The 17259-nt window shown below is 43.3% G+C and overlaps 1 protein-coding gene across 2 annotated transcripts in view; it reads left to right on the top strand.

The window, feature by feature from the left end:
• Positions 1–1994: 1994 nt before the first annotated feature.
• The window catches only part of Lrrn1 (leucine rich repeat neuronal 1), a 47959-nt gene continuing 32694 nt past the window's right edge, over positions 1995–17259 (top strand). For both annotated transcript variants that reach the window (XR_003843283.1, XM_021190852.2), the window contains exon 1: positions 1995–2474. The gene's annotated coding sequence lies outside the window, so the exon portion shown is untranslated. The remainder of the gene's footprint in view (positions 2475–17259) is intronic.

Below are 17259 nucleotides of genomic sequence, written 5' to 3' on the forward strand. Positions count from 1 at the left end.
ACTCTTACTTGGGTGAAGAGAGAAATCAGTGTAAATAAATGATATGCTGGTTTAAAAGAAATGGCTCGAACAGCAGGGAGAGCATTTCTCTTGCTGGCTCTGTCAGTTCCTTGGAGTACAAAACTTTGGCATCACAATTCCCCATGTGACCCGATGTCATTTTTTTAATCTGTAAAACCTGGCTGCATCATGCCTACTTGTTATGTCTGTCAGTGCTTACTATCTGCCACACAGTAAGACATCTGCAGGGATTGTACTTGCTTATTCTCACTTAAGCAACACACTCCCTTGGAACTGGGGTTGGGATTAGTCCCACTTTAGAGCCAAGAAAACGAAGGCTTAACGAGGCAAAGTGACTTTCTCATGGGGACATGGACCCTCATTGCAGTTCTGGGCTTTAAGACCGTATTGGCCTGCTTTTGAAGGTCATACCTTAGTGCTGGATTCACATCCACATGAGGTCTTCTAAAACCTGGATGCTCTTACAGATCTTTGGAGTAAGCCCTCACCATCAGCCATTGCTTCTGCTGTCTTTTCTGAGCCCTGCCTCTCCGCTGCTGAGGAGCCAACCTGTATCACACAGTGCAGCATCATCTCTAACTCCCAAGAAGATACAGACTTTCTAAGTCCTCTTGAAAGACCACATACACACTTCTCTGTCCACCTGTAACTCCTTTTAAACTCTATCCTACACGCAGTGTACATGAAAAATGAAGAGAAAAACAAACAAACAAACAAACAGATAATCTAGTCTAATCTAAACTCAACTTATTTTTTCTTTTTCTTTTGTCTGGCTATCTCTACAAGTCACTCATTATCTAACTTTCATACTAACATTGTCTTTCCCTGGAACCTATTAAGGTACCCCATTTGACTACCAGTGGCTACAAAATACTATTGCGACAATATGAAGCAGATTGGCAAGTGTAAGCAAACACTTCTCAGATAGCTATGCAAGGCATGGGGCAGGGGGACCTGTAGGGATCAAGAATGCAAGATTATTGTTATTGAATCTCTCTCCTAGCATTAACAACTTCAAAAGTAATTTCTGTGATAATGTAGTCTTCAAATTCCCCAGAATTTCTTGACTTGAGTATCCCGGGGAAATAAAATCAGGTTCTCTCTCTCAAAGTTGACGATGCTGTCTCTCTTATTGATTCCCTCAATAGCACGCATCAAAGGCTTCTCCTGAATCTTGCTTTGGACTGTCACTCTGAAGTTGAGACCCTGGTTCAGGTCTAGTCTTCAACCACTTCCACCCCCACTTCCACAATCTTGCCTGCCTCCCACCACCCTTGCCTTCAGACCGCTCTGCAGTCTGCACTTTCAATCAATCCTCTGCTAATGTGAACACAACTTTCACACCAAACCAAACAGAAACTGCAGTTTCAAAGTTTCAGAATCATTTCCAGAAAGCCTCCAGAATTTCACAGTGACTTTGCCACGCAAATAAGGGTCCCAGAACTACCCTGGGTTCGGCAAGGGCATGAAAGATTTCAGCTGCGGGTGGGTATGTATGTATGTATGTATGCATGCATGCATCACATAGCCTACTATCTCCAAAGGATAGGTCAGCTCTCATACTTATAACTCCATTGCAGTCCCATGGAGGCTATGGCGTTCCTACAAGGGTTTTTCCCCTGTCCTTGCCTTCTTCTCCCAGTCGCAGCCTTTCGTCCCTATTTTTAAAAAAAAGAAGAAAATGAAAAAAAAAAAAAAAAGAAAAGAAAAAAGGAGTGGCTCTCTGCAGCGGCTGTAGTGGCATTGCAGCGATCTGGCAGGCCCAGGGTGGCGGGCCCGAGCTGCCCCTTTGTTGGGCGGGCTACAGATGGTGCCCCAGCGCGGGACTGCGCCTAGGCGGGCGTAGCGGGCGGGAGGGCGGGAGGGGGAGGCCGGGAAGAGGGTCGGGCGGGAGGGGAGGAGACGGCTGAGCAGCCAATCGGCGCGCAGCCCATCAGCTGACCGCTTTTGCTTACACCAGGTGCACGCCGGCTGCGGGGAGCACAAAGCGGGGCGCACGGAGGGCGCGGGCAGCAAGCCGTGGAGCCAGGCGAGGGCCGTGCGCCCCGGTTTGCAGCGCGTGCCGGGCGGGGACCGGGGCCCGCGGCGTCCTCCCAGGCAGCGGCATCCTTGCCACCGCACTCTGAGGCGCCTAGGGCGCCTTCCTTGAGACCGATCCTTCGCTGCCCCGCCCTCTGCACCCCATTTCTTCTACCCTCTTTCCTATTCCCGCCTGTCTCTACCACAACCCCCAAGAACGCGATTTAGCCCAGCCCCGCGCAGCAGCTGTTGCTCCGGCGGCTGTCTCGCCTTGCATCTTGGTGCTCTGCTGGGGGTCCCCCAAGGAGCCAGTGCGCGCTGCGGGCTGGGTGGAGGCGCTGCTCTGCCGGTCCTCATCCTACGGCTAGTGGCTGCTGCTGCCACCACCACCCGCTCCGTGTGCACCCCAACACCCCTGTCAGCCCAGCCTTAGGGTAAGTGCCCGGACCAACTGGGCCGCAGCAGGAGGTGTGGGAGGCAGCGGGAGGTGTGGGAGGCAGCAGGGAGGAAGTAGAGACAAACTTGGCAGCTTGGCGGACCCTACAGCGTTTGAGAAACCTCGGGATAAGATTTCAGGGCTAAGGGGAACAAGGGGGCGCGGTTTCTCGAGCTAGGAGGGAAAAAGAAGTCGGGGAAAGGAGAATCTACTTGATCACCCTCTTGCCTTCAAAAATGAAACAGGGCGAGCGAGAGCAATAGTTGAGAAGAAAGGCCAGGCAGAAATGGGCAAAAGGCAGTGACTGGAGCTGAGGCCCCAGGATCTCAGGGACCCATCAGAGGGGGAAAGAGAAGAGAAGGTTTGGTGCTGTGACCAGGGGAAAGAAGCTGGGGGCCTGGGAAGAGAGCAGACAGAAGACCCAGGGAGTTAGAAATGGGGTCAGAAGGAGAGAAAGAAAGGTGGCAGGTTGTGGGGGAGAGGAGAAGGTTTCGGCAGGGGCTACGAGGTTAAGAATAAAGAACAAGGAGTGTAATTAACAAAAACACCGAGGATACTGAAGTCAGAGCATTGGGGAGAACATACTCAATTATTATGTGGTCCAAGGAGGAGAAAACTGTTTTGAGCCTAGAAGGGGAAGCCCCCGTAAGGAGGCTTGCTATAGACGTGGAAATTTCAGGGAAGTCTTGATCTTTTCTAGGCATTCTGCTCTGGGGTCAGTGGCTAGGAAAGTTTGCCAGCGAGTGTCCTTTGTGCTGCAAGGAGAGGGGTGTGGGCAGCTGCCAACTGATTCGGTGCTTCCTAGGTTCCTGCGGTCACCGCTACCTCAGAGGGAAGTCCTTGGCTGGCTGGGTTTCCTCCCCCCCCCCTCTTCCCCCCTCCCCCCAAGCCTAGCAGCCAAGAGGTGTCCTGCACACTAGGCAGGTTGGAAAGTTCGTCCTGGGTCTTTTGCCGGACAGCAGGCACGGATGCGCAGGCTGGAAGATTCCGTAGTAGTACTTGCTCCAGAGGGACCTTGTCTGCGGTATCCACAGCAATAGCCTCAAAGCCAACTGTGCAAAGAGTGAGGGATCTGAGTGTAAACGCCTTCGGGTGCCTGAATCACGTAGGCAAAAAGCTCCTAAATCGCATGCTGTCGTTAGGATGTTCATTCGCAGACCCAGATAATAAAACAAATGTGGATGAATTCAAATTTGCCGAGGATACAGCAACTGCTGACTTGGACTTTTTTTTTTTTTTTTTCCTGTAGAATCTTCTGAGTCCATACTGTTATCTTGTTTTGTAGTTCAATTTACCACAACCAGCTAGGCAATTAATATTACTCACGAATGGTCATTACTTCATTTTTAAAAGCCAGAACTTGAGGAGTGGAAAGTTCAGGAAGATTTATACTTTGACCTGTATAAAGCTGGAGTAGAAGTGGTATTACTGGCCTCCAAGGCCCTGTGTGTCATGAAGTCTCTAATTTGCATGCAAATGTAAGGGGATCCTGGCAGATGTCTGGCCTCATCCATTCACATGAAGGAATTTGAAAAGACAAGGAGTCTTCAGTTAACAATAGACCTTAAGAACGTGGAATAAAGGCGCAGTGTGAGTTTCTCTGTTTGGGGACCCCGTGGCTTGCGGATACCTTTATTCAAGAGCCAGAAATGTAGTGTGGTATTCTATGGAAAGCTCCATTGGCTCTTACCTGGCTGCGGATGCTGTATATGGGGACTGTTTCTCTGCAGGCGGTAACTTTAATCAATCCACTTCCAGTGCTTTGAAGTGATGTCTTCACAGACTTTGAAACTTTTAAAGTTCTTTTTTCCTTTTCTTTAAATGGTGTTTTGCCTTGGCCAACATTTTCTCCCTGCCCTGTAAGATAAGTAATGAAGGAACAGGTAGTTGTCACTGATCATCTGGAAGATCTTACTAGAATGGTCACTGTCCATTTAACCTCATTTGGGTTCCATAGGTGCTGAAGTTACAGAACTGCAGGCGAATGGGCATCCAGTTCCAGCAAAGGAAATAAACCTGGCTCTGTGTGTGAGGGTGTCTCAGTACAGAACAGTGAGCAATGGACTCCCAAAGCAAGAACCTTTCTGTTTTGTATAGTATTAGCCAGTCTTCTATGCTGTTCACCAGAAATTGTTAAGACAAATGGGAACAAAAGCATCCTGGGCCGTATGTGAGGCTTGCAGTCCTAACCCCTGACAAGCCAGCACCAGAAACTCTTCTTTTGTCAGTCCTAAACACTGTTAAAGGGGGAAAAAAAGCCCATTCACTGAACAGCGTTTGCCCTTGTGTTCCATATAGTCACCAAAGGAGACATTAAAATATGACGGAAAGACTATATTACTTTGAGGGACTTGGTTGGGAATAGGGGTGGACAACAAATGTTGGCAAGCTGTTTCCCATGTTTTCTGAAGTTGTTATTATAATTATTATATTCTTGTCCAGTGCCCTTTATCTTTAAAGCCATCTACTTCATGTAGAAAAAAAAAATGAATCGAGTCCAATCTGAGTGAGAAGTGTTATAGTTAAGGTACATTTTGTGTCTTGAAGCTATGCAGAAGTCAGAAAGTAGCATTGGTGTGCCAAGCTCTTCTGGGGCTTTCAAACCTGGCATTTTTGGCCTCACGATGGAATTGAGGGATGACAAGAGGCGGGGGGACACTTTTCCGAACCCACATGCCCCTTTGTTGTAAAACTTATCACAGGATAGTTTTGAAATCAAACTAAGATGGCACAATATCACATTTTTGAACTGTCAAACCATTGGCCCTCCTGGACGAGATCTTTATTGCACAAGTCTAGTGCAGGAAAGACTGAGTGAGCATTCCTTTGCAAATAAAAGCAGTAAGGTACTTATTGGAAAAGATTACTCTGTTAAATACAAGAAACACAAACCAGATCCAACCACAGGTGGTAGTTCTGACAAAATAGTCTAGGTAGCTCAGAGTCTGTGAATTAACAAGTAAGATAAACCCGAGAAAACTGCCCCTCGGCTTCTGTGGAGAGTCTGATATTGCTGGGCTCTTGAACTGAACTGCTCTATTACAAATATTCTCTCTCAGTGACATTTCCAGAGAACATAACATATTTAAAGCTACTTCTAAGAAATAAATCTACTATTACAGTTATATTTCTTTCTCCTCTTGTCTAACTATAAATAATCATCAATTATCATATTAGAGACTTTTATGTCACCTTAAATAAGCCATACTGTCTATAAAGTATGATACATTACAGGCATAGATGCTCCTTTTGCTAGGCTTTCATGGTTCTTTGTTGCCATTTCTTTTTCAGCTGCGAATAGTTATTCTCTGATTCATTCTGGCACTAATATAAGGCTGCTCCAATATTGTATTTAAGTTTTTAAAATTATTATGCTGAACATCTATTTTGGGTTAAACCAATCTGAAGATAAAGCAGCTTCCATTTTAGAATCATATTTTGGTTTCTGAGAACAATGGAAATATCTTTAACTCATGAATAGAGCTTTGATTAATATTTTATTCAGAATAAAATTAAAATTATATAGATGAAGTCAGAAAAACATGTAGTCTCTCTTGTTTTGGCTCAAAGAACAAAGGCTAAACTCAGTAAATTGCAAGATTTTAGAGAGCACAAGTGAACTATTTGTCATTAAAGTTTTAAATGAAGTTCACTTTAAAACATATTCTCTCTCTCTCCCCCTCCCTCCCTCCCTCCCTCCCTCCCTCCCTCCCTCCNTTAAATGAAGTTCACTTTAAAACATATTCTCTCTCTCCCTCCCTCCCTCCCTCCCTTCTTCCATCCTGCCCTCCCTTCTTCTCTCCCTGTCTCCCTCCCTTTCCCTCTCTTATATCTTTCATATCACCATCCTGGGCTTAGTTTCCATGTCTCAAGGAAGAGATATAGACATAATAAATGGTTTATTGACCTTATATTATTTTACCAGTTACTTGGTTGATAAATAGGCTATTGCCAATTATACTTAAGTGATCTGGTATGTCTTCCTTACTAGAGTGTCTGGGCAAATGGGGTTGAAAGGACTAACTACCACAATCAGTCAGAATGATTGTAGAAGCTTTTCATCCAGTACCATTACTACCATAAAACATTTAACTTGGATGGAATCCTATCACCCACTGAACTGAAATATGGCTCCTAAGAAGCACAGAAAATAGGTGCTGACTTGGAATACACATCAGAGGTCCTGTCCACCCTAATTTTGGAGCACCTGTTAAAAAGACAAATGCATTAGGTTAAGGCACTTAGTTTTGAGAGCTATGGAGTAGAGCCCTCTTTTCCAGTGGCTTCTTATTTTCCATTTACACTCTTTCTAGCTTAGAATCGTGATGTTATCTGAAAGCTCTGATTACTGTAAATGAGTTGTAATCTCTGACCCAGGCTGTCTTAGCTCACGTCTATTATACTACAGGCAGACATGAACTCCACAGCTGTCACCTCATTTGTGTATGAAACAGACACATTGGTGGCATTTTGGGGGGGTTACCATAGTTACATTAACAATGTACATGTGACATGACATCCTTCTATGTGAAAGGTTTTTGTGGCAGATATTTTGAAGCCCTGGAACTAAAGTACAACTATTTAAAGTTTGAGGAACACATAAATTAGTCTCCCATTGTTCTCTAGAGCCACCTTGTCAATCACAGGAGGACAGCCTTCCTATAGCCATGTTCAGGAAAGGGCAATCAAGAGCCTTTACCTAATAGAGATTTCCAAGAGCACCATTGCTGGACCTCTGAAAAGGGATCAACTGTTGAATATTCATTTCAAAATATTTGGTTTTCCCATTTAGTACTGCCTTTTGTGAGCTAGCATATTAACATAGTCATTTTCAACTCAGAAGGGAAAACCTGCCCAGCCCCAATATCAGTGCCTATCTCAGTAAAATCTGGGATAGGAGCACAAATTAGTCTCTCTTTACTAGCAGTGAGCACAATGTGAGGATCTTCATTTAGGACAACTAAAACAGCTTTGCAAAGAAAGAAAGGTGGCTTAATTGGTTTCATGTCTGTAATTTCCCCCTCTAGGAATAAAGAATATCATTAACCTGCATTGTTATATCACAATAGTAGTGAGTCTTCATTTGTATCCATAATAATCAGCATAATCAAGTACAGTGCACAGTCAGGAAAGCTCAGAGCAGTTCCCAGCTTATATACTAATGCTGGGATGTATGACCTTCCGGGTGTCCTGCAAACATCCTGATGCTTCCTGTCCCTGTCACAGTGCTGTTGTAAAGGGTCCAGGGTAGATGCTTCTAGGATTGTTACTGCAAGGAACCAGACTTCTGCTCCGATGCTGTGATTTTTTTTTTTTTTTTTTTTTTTTTTTTTCTAATGATCAAGAAAACAACAGCACCTTTTTCCTACAAGGCGATTTTCTGGTCTTTAGCCCTACAACTAAGCTAGTTGTTGTTGTTGTTTTCCTTTTAAAAGAATTTTTGGGGAGGTGTGGAGAGATGGTTCCAAGGTTAAGATCACTGTTTGTTCTTGAGGAAAACCATGGTTTTTAGATTAAGTCCCCAGAACACATATGGTGGCTTACAAGCACTTATAGCTCCAATGCCAGGGGACCTGATCCCATTTTTTTGACCTCCATGGGCACCAAGCACACAGGTGGTGCACATATATACACGCAGGTAAAATACCCATAAGCCTAAGTTAAAACAAACTTATATAATCTCCCCCAATAATGATAGCTTCATACTCCCCGGCATGAGAGGCCCTTTTAGGGGCAAGAGTTTGAAGGAAGAAATAGGAAGCTGGTTATGATTCCTAAACATCAGTTCAGCTCATGAGTACAATCTGAACACTAGGTACATGCAAGATGTCACGTTAGCCCTGAACCCAAGTGAAGTTACAGCTCATGCATCAAATCCAGCACAAGTGTCGTTATGTCTCTCAGTCATTGTAGTCATCAGTATTTTTTCAGGGCCCAGAATGAAAAAGATAGTCTTAGCAGATTTCCACTAGTGGCAAGCTCCACACATATACACGGGGTATTTGGAAAATTGTTCGAATCTTATCTTAAAGACAATTGAAAGCATTTAGTGTGAAGAAGCCAGAGGCAATAGTAAGCATCCTGCAGTGCTTAGGTGGGTTTTCTTCAATGAAGATTTTAACCTGATCCGACATCAATAGGGCCCTGAATGTGAAACCATCTTCTCACAGACTCTGCCTCTGCCTCCACTCAACTGATATCTAACTGGGGTTCCAGAAAGGACCCTGACAAGTGAGCAAAGTGTACTGTGGAAGTTCACGATGTATTTTAATTCATATAATTGCAGTCAGAAAAGGCTTCGCGAATCACACCAGTTAATGTGAAGAATGAGGTATCATCAGGAACATGGATGCAAAAAGATAGTTTGAAGTCTAGTTCCATTGAGTGGATATAGCCCAGGTTTGCTTGAGGAAAGGCTCCCTTAGCATATGAAGAACTGCAGACTGGAGACTGCTTGTTTGTTCTTTACAAGACTCTAAGTACTCAGTGTGTCTTGTAAACACACAAGGTGCAAAATAGGAAGTCTATAGTAATGGGTAACACAGCACAAGCTTACATAGAGGGAAGATATGGCTGAGTTGAAAATAAAAGCTAACTAGGCCTCATGTCTTCGAACTTTAAACTTTACAAGATCATAAAATTCATCTCACTTGACATGGAACAGTTGGAAATGGTAAGAATCCTCATTCTTCTTTTCCTCTAATAACTAAAGGAACAAGAACCCGTGAACAGTTTCCTTGTGATGCTGAGCAAGTCACTTAACATATCTCTGTGATACTTTTCTGTAAAAGAACACGGTTTGCTTCTTAGCCCTGGTTGAAACTGTCTTTAAGGTCGCGCAGTGAGTGAAGGAAGTGAGAAGAGATGAGATCCAAGGCTCTCTGCTTCTCTCATGCCCACTGCCTCTTCCTCTCTGACTGTAGGGCAGGTAACCCCTTGAGGGTGACTCAGCACTCTAGCTCCTGGTTACCAAAGTCAAGAGCTGGGATGCTTTAGTGAAGAGGAATTATGCAGACGGATTTAAACTGGGTTACCACCACCTGCAGAGGAATGGGGGTTTGGGGGAGGCACTCTCTAAGGTCTTAAACTGACCACAGCAGCTTAAAAAGAACATACCAGAGACAAATTGGCAAGAAAGCTTATAAGAGAATGACAGTAGGGTTAGAAAATAAAGAAAAAAACGAAGAGAAGATGGCCTACTGAGAAAATGGGCAATGATATAGGGTGTGTGTGTGTGTGTGTGTGTGTGTGTGTGTGTGTATGTTTCTGTGTGTCTCTGTGTGTCTCTGTGTATGTTTGTGTGTGTGTTTGTGCACATGCTCACAAACACTTGCAAGTGTGCGCCCATGCCATGACATGTGGAAATAAGAGAACAACTTTCAGAACTTAGCCCTCCTTCTATGATGTAGATCCCAGGGACCAAACTCCACGCAGATGCTAGAAGAACTGCTTCAACTTGTACATAGTAACCTGAAGAAAAGGCAGCAGACACCTTTATGTGCTAGGCCATCTTGCTGACCTCAGTAATGTAGCTTTGTGGATTTGATTGTTTCTTTTCCTGGGCAGGAGTAGTTCAGCTTTCTCATGAGAAAATGATGAGCAAGATGTGTGTGAATGCACACAAGTGCGTTCGTATGTATGTACATGCACACACAGAAAGAGACAGAGAGAGAAAGACAGGGATTGCATACTTAAAATCTTATGCCTTTTCATTTCCTGTTCGTAAGACTAGTACATCAAAGTGAGTTTTGAAGGGAGCTTTCTTTCAAGACCATACAGGTGTATTGACCCTTTGCTTCTCTTGGATATGGTAATGTTTTCTTGGGAGAAGAGAGCTAAGCTATATGGTCACTCAAAGCTTTATGCATTCTCTGTGATACGCACAATCCTAAGGAAGATTACATAGAATTTCTGTCGCATCCCGAGAGTTCCGAGGCACTGCTAAGAAAATCTACATTAACTCATCAGACGTGAGTTATGGAATCTGCATTCTCATTAACTCACCAGACTATCACAGGATAGCCGAGAACAGTGAGCTAACCACGACTGGATTTCTGTGGCTTGTTATTGCTGATTAGGGTTCTGAGTGCCCAGGACGACAGGCAAGGCTCAATCCTCCAGAGGACCAGTTAACTTTGCTTTACTCTGTGGGGACACAGCTAACCTCCTCATGCACTCACGAGCTCATCATTTCTCACCCAGGAGGCCCACTGAGACTGCAGAGATATTTTCAGGAAAGCATGACGTTTTATGCACAGATTTTCCATATGGAGTGTTTTTCTTTTCCTATATGAAGGATAGCACTGTCAAAACAGACACCATCGTGAAGAAGTTTCCAAATGGCTTCACTCTCGCAGCTGAGCAATAGAATGAGAGATTGGGTCTATGAAAATGAGATGCTTAGTAATTGGAAGGAAAATATTACATAGGGCTGCTAAATTATATCCCCTGAGTCCATCATTTTCCCCAACACACAGGGTAGTAGGAGAATGATAATAATCTCCAATATTAGTTCTCAGCTTTCTGCAGTGTACCAGGAGAAACCACAAACACTTTATATACATTAACTTATTTACAACTGTCACATAGATTGTTTGACACTGTCACATAGATCCCTACTTTATGACTCTTTGGGGAACAAAGACAGAAAATGCTAAATAACTTGCCTGAAGCAACACTAGTGCGATCTTAATACCTATTTGTTGGATGAGGGGATGGATGGATGGATGGATGGATGGATGGATGGATGGATGGATGGATGGATAATGAATGAGTGATTTAGGTTTTTGAAGATAATTCTTTATTACAACTATAGCATTTCAATTTTCTAGGCTAGCATTTTAAGACCCTCTTCTGTGACTTACAGGGCTGGTGAAAGGCAGAGTCAAGATATGAACTTGGCTCCATCTCACTGTAAATCTTTACACTTGAAGCTCTTGCTATATCTCTCCCTCTTTAGTTTGCAGCTCTAAAACAAAATACTAGATTAGATGAACCCTAGTAGCCTATCTATAGTCTACAACATTCTATAATTTCACATAAAGTAATAGTTAAATAAAATAAAACATTTTGCTGCTTTTAATTTTCAAATCTAGTTTCATATTTTACTTACCTAATAACTATTGAACTGTCTTTTAAAATTATATTGAGATTACTAACCACATATTTTTAAACTACATCTAAAATAATCGGAATGAATGAAAATGCGTCTTTGAAGATTATGTTCTTCTGATCATTATCACAGTGTATATTGTTGTATAATTATGGGCTCAATTTTGGTTTCTAAAAATTGGCAACTTAGGGGATAGAGGAGCTCAATTAGTAAAGTGCTTTCTGTATGAACATAAGGACCCAAGTCTGGATCCCAAACTTCTTGTAATCTCAGAGCTGGGAGCAGCTGAAATGCCAGAATACCTGGAGCTTGTTGGCCAATCATTCTAGTTCAGCCCGTGAGCTGCATGCTCAGTGAAAGGGCTGCCCCAGAAACTAACGTGGAAACCAACAGAGGAAGACATCCAATTCTGACCTTTGACCTCTACGTTTATATGCACACCACATGTGCATACATTCTCCCACCCATTTACACATACGCATGATCATGTACACACAGACACCAACAACCAAACCAGTGATAGGAACAGTTCTGTTACACGTAGAAAAGGCAGATGTAAAGTATTTAACATTGAAAAAGATTACTGTGTTTAACATTTGCAGAGGTAGGTTGTGGAATCTTGGGGAAGAGTGTTAAACGATTTTTTTTTTCCCAAGAGCTTCAAGCTGTGAGCAGTGTTTAAAACAACTACCTGAGCTGTTTCTAAAGATTGTAGTCATTTAAGGTGTCCCACAGTCATGGTAGTGACGCATCAGAACAGCTTGCCAGTCAGTGCTGGAATGTTTCAGGATGTACAGCCCAAAGTCAGTGGGGTCGGTGCAATAGCAATGCAGTTTTTAGAATTAGGAAAAAATAAGTTTCAAACAATCTATGAGGCTTGGAGTTATTTTCTTGAGCCTGAGTATCCCCATCTGGAAAACTGGGATTGTAATGGTAAAACCTGCCTTGTACCACCAATATGCATACAAAGCCCTTCTCTTAGTGCACAGTAAATGGTCCTTAGTACATAGTAACAGTTCATAGACGAGAGATAATGCCACAACTGACCTTCCCACTTGCTATATGTCTGCATTCTTAGGATGCCAATTCTGAGACAATAATTTAAGGGACAAGAAGATTCAGAATAGGTGTTTTGTGAAGTCACTAGCTCACAAGGTTGGCACCTTTTGTTGTCGAGCATAAGAGAACTTTACATTTAAGAGCTGTCAAGTAGATGCATGTAGTTAAGCCTTTGTTGTTATTATTTTCAGATCATATCTTGTGCTAGTCCATTTCCTGTAGCTATAACAAAATACCCGGGGCAGAATATTTAATAAAGCTGATTTGGCTGATGACTCTGCTGACTGGAAAGTCCACGTAGCACAGTGGGGTCGTTTACCACACTGTGGTCCACTCATTGTGTTGTAAGATTCGGGAAAAGCCTCCGTGGACACTGTTGAAAGTAAACAAGGACATCAGACAAGTGAGGCAGGAAAGTGAGCTTGCTTCAGAGCAGTCATTTCACTGGAGTCTGGTTAACTTCACAGCCTCTCCCATTACAGCTAGCAGATTTTTATTAGCACCTGAATGGGGGAATCTGGAATATCGTCTTTGAATTCTATGTCTAAGGACATGGAAACAAGAATCACTTACAAAGAGCCGCACACACATGGTCTTGTTTATCTCATAAACGCGTCGTCTGTTTGATAGTGGGTGAATTTACCGGTTATTGGTAAAATTTATATACACTCTTAGCTCTTGTTCTTGCTCACAGATGGTTACTTCCCTACCTCTGAAGGCTAATGAATAGGATTTTCTAAGCCTGTAGAGAGGATCGTGCAGCAACACTGAAAGTTAAGTATTGTAGATATCAGGGCGGGGCAGAAAATAGAAAAACCCGACATGCCAAGTGTGTGTCAATAAATAGAGAAGAACAGGAACTCTTAGCCTTGTTTCCCCAGACAGTTACTCATGCTGTCTTTGCTTTTCTCGTCTCCTCCTTGTCCTCACTTCAAGTATAGGCCACGCTGTTAATTTAAGATTATTTATTTATACCACTATAATGCCATCACTACCACACAGCTCCATAAGGGAAAAGCCCACAACTTTGTCTCTGGTTCCTGGCGCCCGTAAAAGTACTTGGCATAGGGAAAATGCGCTCAGCAAATTTTCAGTGAGTAGGAGAAGAGATGTCCGTAGCATGTCTGTTTCATTTTGCCAATGCTGCATCTTTAAATAATGTTTAGTTATTTCCTCTGTACTCGGATAGAAGATAAGTCCTTCATATGCCTGTGTTACACTCAGATGCTAGTGTGTGTCTCTCTCAGAGAGGTTGTTATAGAACATTGAACTCAATTTGAGAAAGCTTTCATGGTATTATTACTAAAGAATGTTATTGATCCAAGTATTCATTACATGAACATACAATTCAGAGTTTCTCTTAGGAAGGCAATATGAGGGATATGTAAAGTTACATGGTATTATTTCAATCCTAAATGAGCTTCCAGACTCAAAGAGATAGTGAGTGGAAGCAAGGCAAAATAATTAGGTGACCCTCTGTCGATGCTCTTGAGCAAATCAGATAAAACAGAAGATGAAGCCAGATGCATTTATGTTTGACTCTCCACTATAAGATATACTGGCTGTGCAATCTTGGTTGGTTTTAAAAGACTGCTTTTTTTCCCACCCTCTCTCATCTGCAGATAGGAGTATATATGGGAAAGAACTTGGCACAGTTCTCAGAGCATGACAGTCTGCAGTTCAGTCATTTGGCAAACAGTGATAGCACCGTTTGTGAGCAGATTCTCTTTTTTCCCCCCATAAGCTACAGTGGATACAGGGGCTACAGTGGCAAGCAAAGTGGTTGATCCAGTCTTCCTTCCCATGTGGAGTTTGCCAGCTGCTGGGAGAGAAAAGCAGCAATCCAACCATCACATATGTAAATACGAGATGATGGCTGTATTAAGTCCAGTGCACATGGGTCCTGAAGAATATGACCTGGTGATGTTTAAGAGAAGACCTCTCCAAAGAAGCAACCTTTGAACAAAAGCCTGTAGGACTATTAAGAGCTACCCAGGCAAAGGGTGTGGATCAGGGAGAACTTTGCCAGTGAAAGCCCAGAGGTGAGAAGGAGCTTGGTGGGCTTGAGGAGCAGGAGACAGAATAGCATGACTGAAGACCAGAGATGGCAGAGCTGGTGTGAAGAACTGGAATAGAAGGGTTTGAGGACATTGAGAAGAGGTGGGGCTGGGGAGATGGCTCCACAAGCATTGGGAACTAAGTTCAGATCTCTAGCACCCATGGCAAAGCCAGGCATGGGACAGCTGTGCACTCCTGTAACCCTAGCACTGGGAGGCAGGATAGGAATGTCTTTTAGGCTTTCCTCATTAGCTTAATCAGTGAAGTCCAGGTTCTATCAGGGACCCTGTCTCTAAATCCAAAAGGTGGAGGGAGAATTGGGGGAAGACACTCAAATGTCAGTGTCTGGAAGCCAACGTGCATGCATGAGTGTGTGTATCTGTGAACAGGAATACACACATGCAACAACAACAATAATAACAACAACAATAATTAATTAATCAATCAATTAATAAAAGGGATGGTATGTAATCCTGGGAGGGGAAAGAGCAGAAGGCTTTAATTGCATTGTAACAGAATAGCATGGACTCCTTGATGGCTGTGGCATGCCAGTGTCTGACGTGTGCTATGGCATATGTTCTGATCTAAGAATAATGGTCACAGGGGTTGGGGGTTCTCTCCTGTACTATGTGTGGCCTTGGGTGTATCAATTAAGTTATCTGAATCTTATCAGGAAACAAACCATAGCATAGCATTAAAAGAATATAAAAGAAAAATGAGTGCCAAATGTAGCAGTGTCTTATAAATTAGCTTTCTACTTTTGACTTATTTTCATGGCTGTCTTACTTCTTCTGTAGTGCTTTCCTTTTCTTATAGCTGAGTTAACTGACAAGCCAGCACCTATGTTTCCCATGACTTTCCTCTGTGAAAGTTGGCATGCAAACTACCTACCCCTCAGCACTAATGACCAACAGGTATTCATTAGTGATTTGTCCTTAGTTGTAAGGTCTACTCCCCTGCTTAATCTCTGTCACCATGGCTCACAGCTCTCATTGTCGCACTGAATGAGGAAGTTTGCTCTTGTAATCATTTTATCTTCACTGTTGTATCTACTTAGAACTATAATCAGATAGTGTCACCAAGTAGTTACCTTAAGAGATGGTAGAGGTACAATCAGTGTGTGTGTGTGTTTGTGTGTGTGTGTGTGTGTGTGTGTTTGTGTGTGTATATGTTCATGAATATATAGTAGCAAAAGCTGGGAGGAAGCTGTGCATGCACATGGGAGTGCCTGTGTGGGTACCTGCCGAGGCCACAGGTCGACCAGTTCTCTCTGCAGTGTTTTAGGTGGAACTTGTGACTCACCAGGTTGGCTGGGCTGGTTGACCACAGAGTCCCAGGGATCCACCTGTCTCTGCCTGCCTGAGTGCTTGGATTACAAATATCCACCAACCACTCCTGGCTTTTAAACACACAAGTGGATCACATTCTGGTCCACTCTGGTCTTGTGGATTACAAGGCAAGCACTTTGCTGACTGCGTTATCACCCAGTTTTTCTACTCCGTTGTTTTTTAAGCAATGTTCAGTCATATTTCATATTTTTACTGCATGACCCCTTTTGCTACTCACCCTCTCTTCCCTTACACCTTGAGGTCTTAAGGGTCCAGCTAGATACTGATGAAATAACCTCCTATATTTCAATCTCCGTACTAAAAGTGAGAATAATTTCACTCCAAACTCCTTGTTGTCTACGCACAAATGTCTGCTGGATCTTCTCACCCCATGGTACGAGAGGAAATAGCAGTGTGTACATCCTGAATCAAGCGCATCTATGTGGCACAGTTTGCTTTCTGCATAAGAAGGAAGACACCATGAGCTGGCCCAGCAGGGACGGGTGCAGAGCAGGAGAAACCCAGACCATCATTCCCCACACTCTGTCACTCCAGTGGAAATTCACTTCCAAAAATGTGCTCGCCTGGCTGTCTGCTAGTCTGGGATCCACCCTTATCACAGGTGGCCTCTGCATTTAATAACGCCTCCCTTATTCACATCTAGTTGACTGTAGTGCCTAATAGATGCTTCTGGAGTTGCATTCCCTTATACTCCTCAAATGTGGCCCTTCTTTTTTACTATCACTGCCACACCCCTGTTATTTTCCCTACCATGCCCAGGCCAGGTCTCCCTACATTTTTATTTAGCTTGTGTAGAGGCTTATTAACCCCTTCCCAAAGTTTCCTCTTTATTCTTGCTTCTTCCCCTCTACCTTGCACATAGCTAGTAGATTGATCCTTATTAGAGAAATGATCCCATGGTTTCCCCAATAAGAAGTAAGTGAAAAGTACCTTAGCAAACTCTTCAAAGCCCTATGTTTACTTCTCTGTCTGGATTCCCATCCCTTTCGTGGCACAACCTAAATCCCACTCAGATGTTACATAATTCCTGGGCCATACAGTTATTCCAGGTGTCTGCTTTGGACTTTAACCAATCTAGAGTGCTATTCACTGGTGAGCAGCTGACCCTCTTTTTAGATGCTCCAATTTGTAGGCTATTAGGCCATCAGTGTGTCTGTGGACTAGATCTGGAAAGAAGCACAGATAGCTCCAAACACCACGACTTG

This window comes from Mus pahari, chromosome 2, assembly GCF_900095145.1.
Source record: "Mus pahari chromosome 2, PAHARI_EIJ_v1.1, whole genome shotgun sequence".
NCBI classification, from domain to species: domain Eukaryota; kingdom Metazoa; phylum Chordata; class Mammalia; order Rodentia; family Muridae; genus Mus; species Mus pahari.